Here is a 5,069-nt window from a genome sequence, read left to right as displayed (position 1 = left end):
CTGTTTTATCATTTGTCATTGTGTTACAGTTTGAGCTTGCCATTTCACTTTTTTGTTTTTTAATGTTAAATTTATGTCTAAAATGTTGTTTTGTGTTAAATTCCGTGTTTGAACGTTTAGAAGCGCTGCTAATGTCTCGCTGTATAAATGCGTTTCAGCTGAACAGCCAGGTCTATATATAAGGTCTATTTAAGGTTTCTTTGCAACGTCACCAGTCCTTTGAAGATTGCCCCGTCCGTCATAACGAAAGGGGCGGGGCAAATCTGTTGCTTAGCAACTGAAAAAAGGCACACCGCGCTGAATATTACATCCGTCCTGCGACGGTACACCGCCTGCGCACCACCGTTTAAACATGAAGTGTGGGTGTTAGAAGATCCCAAATATGGTGAGCTACTGGAAAATTAAACAGAGCGATAATAAGCGATATTTTATTGAGAAATTACAGTAGTCTGGCTGTTTCTCTTCACAGCTCTTTTCAAAACACGGTTACCTTTGGTGTGTTTGGCTCGCAGCCTAAAACGTAGTTTCAGTGTTTTTTCGCCTTCTGTGATTAATTCTGGTTTGCCTGCTTTATGGAGCTCAAACCAAGGCAAAATTGAAGTATCAGTATTTAAATGTAAATAGACTCAAACTAGGAGTAGATCAAAGGGGGTCCTTTCAGGTGCCAAATCTCCACTGCTAACATTTTATGCATGTTTAGCTTAATTGTAGAAAAGGTGCTTGTAATAATGTTTGGGTGAATAGGTGAATGAGGCATGTTGTATAAAGCGCTTTTAGTGCAAGAGCAAAATACAAAAACCCTATATAAAAAGCAGTCAGTTTACCATTTATGTATTTGATCCATTGAACGCTTCTGTGAAAACCAGTTTGATATCTGTTCAAATAAAAAATTTGAATCCATTAGTTGTTTTCTCATACATTTATTAATCGACTATATGTAGAAAACTGTGACACTGTGGAACCCTTATTGCGCGTTGTTGCCCTGAGGCAACAAACTAATGTCAACAGCATCAATAGAGGGTTAAAATAATTTTAGGAAAAATGAATTCAAATGATTTTCTGTAACTACAAAAATGACCTAAATAAGACAGAAGTACACATTCAATGTTTTTATCGTTTTGTCAACAACAGGGCGCATGAGGTTTGTTCAATATTTGTTGTGTCTACAAGGCTCAGGTGCCCTCATGAAGTGTCTTATTTGTATAGTTGAAAGCATTATAAAGGAACGCAAAACTAAATTACATATAATTATAATTCTTGGCACTTTCTGGTGTGTGTGAGTCAGTGTGTCTCTTTTATGATTTGTGGGTCCAGCATCAAATTCAGAATCCTTCCCATCACACATGAGGTCTTGAATATTCATCTTATTTTAAAGACCTCGTCGTTTGATAGTTTGCTCTCAGACTGTGGGCTTACTTGTGGTTTTTAGGATATTTAGAAGTAGAAGGGGATCATCCTTCTGTGGAACCAGCTCCCAGTTTGAATGCAGGAGACAGACACTATCTCTACTTTTAAGATTAAGTTTCAGAGTTTCCTTTTTGCTAACACATATAGCTAGGGCTGAATCAGGTGACCATGAATCCTCCCTTAGTTACCCTGGGACTACCCTGCTGGGGGATTCCCACCATGTGTTTATACACTTCTCTGCATTCAATAATTAGTTCTTGTTCATCTCTGGCTCTCGTCCACAGTGTCTTTTGTCCCGTCTTCCTCTCCTCATCCCCAACAGGTCGCAGAGGGCCGCCCCTCCCTGACCGTGGTTCTGCCAGAGGGTGCTTCCTGTTAAAAGTGAGTTGTTCCTTCCCACTGTATTGAGGTTTTTTCCTTTTTAATTGTAGACTTCCTACCTTACAATCTATACCACCTCGAGGAGAATGTTGTTGTGATTCAGCTATAAATACAATTAAATCGAATTGAGTGGTTCAGCTGTTTTGTGAAATAAATGTGAGTGACACGGTAAGTAATAGCCTGCATGTAACTCATGGTAAGAAGAGCAATATCGCCCCCTCCTGGTTCAACTTTTTTTTTCTTTGCAGTAATCTTTCCAATAATAATACATATGCACTAACCTCATGCTTGCTGTTAACAATAGCCTAAAGACACAAAATCAAGTTTTGTTTTTTCCTTAAGTTTATGGGTTTTTTTTATGTGGTTGGCATTTATTTTGTTTCTTTTTAATAATTATATTGATTCTATTGATTGTTTGCCAAGCACTGAGGTCTCTGCTTAGACTGTGCTACTGGGATCACTGATTTAAAAATGAGGCAAAAGCACCAAAGTTGTGCTCAAAAATAGTACAGTGAGCTACAACCTGTTGCTGTAGTAATTCTAACACACTTGTTTTTAAATACATACATGTTTAGTTTTTTAAACCTAATTATATAATTTTTTTTTTTCGCAAAAGTGTCACCTTAACACCCAAATATACGTAATTCAAAACTTACTTACTTACATGGACCCAGTCTGATGGATAGTTACTGAATTGCTGCTGGAGTCTCAGCCATTGACTGTATGCAAGTTATATAGAGATACAGTCTTTTCTTTAAATGGTAAATGGACTGATTCTTCTATAGCACTTTTCTACTCTCACGGAGTACTCAAAGCGCTCTATACAACATTTGTATTCACCCAATCACACCCATTATCTACACTTAGCGCTTTCTAACGACATTCATACTCCGATGGATGCATCGGAATTTAAAAAGACATTACAAGGGTACTAGTTTCATTTTCATCTAAACATAATCAAATTTGACCTAAATTAGCTTACATATTACAGCTGAAGATGATTTTAATAAATGTACTGCTGCTTGACTTTGTTTTACTACTGCAGTAATAGTTATCATGTACAAAAGCTCCAAGTGTTGTTTCTCTGACTTAATGTTCTGATGACGTTTGTGTTACTTTGCAGGAAATAGTCAGGACCCAGATGAACCTGTGCTGGAATTCAATGTGGGTGAGTAATATGAGCATTTATGAAGGCTGTCCATGACCCGTAATTAAATTTAGTGTCATTAGTGCCACTCACTGCAAGCGACAGTGCACATGCTTTCAGCATGGAGTCTGTTCTTATGGTAGCAAAATAAATTCAGAAAATCTCCATAAAACAGCAGCTCAGCAGCAGCAGTGTATATGGTCAGCTGGTTGTGAGTTAATGAGCATGTGAAATCAGTGTGAACATTTTGAAACAACAACTCTCCAACCTCGTAATTGTAAGACTGCCTGTGCAGCCACAGGAGCCTTCAGAGAGTCTTCCTGCTTGTCTCTTGGGTTGATTTGCTCGTGTTTTCTCACCCAGTCAATGACTGTAAAAGGGCTGGACTAATTGGAGGCAGGTGTAATTGATTGCACTGATATGCTAGTCTACTTATAGCCCACATTACAAACACTGCTGTGTTATTTTGTCTCTCGGTGCAGGTATGTAATGTGACAAAACCTCTAATGATCTGATATGTTTGGGATGGATGGGCTGTGAATTATATAGTGAATTGTCTTATTTTGTCGCTCTGTGCAGGCTAGGGCCTATTATATGCTGCAGCTGAGTTGCAGAGGATGGAGTGATCACTGGCTTTCTACTTACAGGGTGGTGGGTCTCAGAGGACAACTGCTACCCCTGTTGAAGTGAACAACGTGTGGAGTGCAACTGGCTTTGTGGCATAGCTGGCTCTGGCCTTGGACTGTGTGTTTTTACTTTGTACCTAAACGGGACACTGGACTTTTTTAACTATTATTCATTGTGTGAGTTGATGGCATCAGTCACCCGGTTTCCTACTTCTCAGCTAAGTTCAAGCCTCATCAACTCAACTATTCCACCATTGAGAAGGAAACCCTGGCCATGTTGCTTGCTCTGCAGCATTTCGACGTGTACGTGGTGGGGTCAACCACCACCCCTGTTATGGTTTATACTGACCATAACCCTCTGGTATTCCTAAAACACATGTACAATCACGACCAAAGATTGATGAGATGGGCGTTGCTTGCTCAGGAGTACAACATAGACATCCGACATCAGAGAGGTATGGACAACGTGGTGGCTGATGCACTGTCCAGGACAGTATTAACTCCAGTAACGGACTTGGTGACAGTTGTTAAAAGTGTCTGTTTACTGTATGTGATATTTAATGTGGGGGGGTGTTACGGTCGCTGACCTCTAGTGGCTCTCCCTCTGTAGAAGAGGTTTTTTTTTTTCTCCTTGTGTTGCAGGTCTGCCTCATGAGCCACAGCTGAGGTGTGTGTTCCAGCTCGTCAGCCACGGCATATAGTCTGCCATCCTAAACTGCCACACCCCTGCCACTTCCCCCATTTTTGTGTGTGTGTGTGTGTGTGTGTGTGTGTGTGTGCGTGCGTGTTTAAACTCTGTGAAACTTTGGTTTTCTTTCTTTTATTGTAAGCAAAGGTGTGCCCTTACTGTGTGAATTAGTTCATCGTTGTGGAAGCAGGTAGGGGTTCTCTGCCATTTTTGTTTCAACTGTTTTCTCCTGTTTTTGGTTAGAAAGGGAGCTCAGCCATTGTATTTTGTTTTGGTTAGAGAGTACTTGGTTTGATTTTTAGCTAAAGGGGGTGTTTTGTTGTTTTGGCTTTGGAGACCTTGAAGAAAAGAGCTTCCCTGTGTTTATTTTTACTGCAGTAGTTTTGGGCAATAAATTATGTTTAATGACATCTATTCTCCAGTAGTTTGTTTTCTCTTTCACTTTGTGTTACCCCTCACCCCAGTCAGCACTTAGTTTTTAAGTGGGGCGTAACATTATAAATTTTTTAGAATTTTATTGAGTGTCATCTTTTTGCCCACGGCGGAGATGATTGGTCAGACCTAGAATCTCTGTGTGTGTGTGTAACAGCAGGGTTTTGCATAAAAGTGTTAGCAGGTCAAAAGGTCAATTCATTTATTGTAGTTTTATTGCAGCACCCTCTAGTGGCCTTGAAGCAAACTGTCTCCCAACTAAGCCATGACATCTCCAGTCTCCTACTTTTGTGTGCTCTGCTGGAGGAGCCGACCCCAGCAGCCAAAGGGAGCTCGGGGGAGAGCTTCTTGGGGTCCAGTGATGTGTCCTGAAGAGACGACATGAGCT

At 40.3% G+C, this 5,069-nt stretch overlaps 1 long non-coding RNA gene across 2 annotated transcripts; it reads left to right on the top strand.

Annotated features, from left to right (window-relative positions):
• Window positions 1-294: 294 nt before the first annotated feature.
• Window positions 295-4,835, top strand: LOC148098463 (uncharacterized). 2 transcript variants are annotated; one of them, XR_015720691.1, is made up of 4 exons: window positions 295-385; window positions 1,692-1,788; window positions 2,912-2,956; window positions 3,583-4,835. It is a non-coding gene; the product is annotated as an uncharacterized LOC148098463 (long non-coding RNA). The 2 variants fall into 2 exon arrangements; XR_015720690.1 differs by having other exon boundaries at window positions 3,515-4,835.
• The last annotated feature ends 234 nt before the right edge of the window (window positions 4,836-5,069 follow it).

The sequence above is a fragment of the Neolamprologus brichardi genome, chromosome 15 (assembly GCF_056152115.1).
Source record: "Neolamprologus brichardi isolate AB-2024 chromosome 15, ASM5615211v1, whole genome shotgun sequence".
Lineage (NCBI taxonomy): Eukaryota > Metazoa > Chordata > Actinopteri > Cichliformes > Cichlidae > Neolamprologus > Neolamprologus brichardi.
Note: the sequence above shows the minus strand (reverse complement) of the source record. Positions and strands in the feature narration are given on the sequence as shown.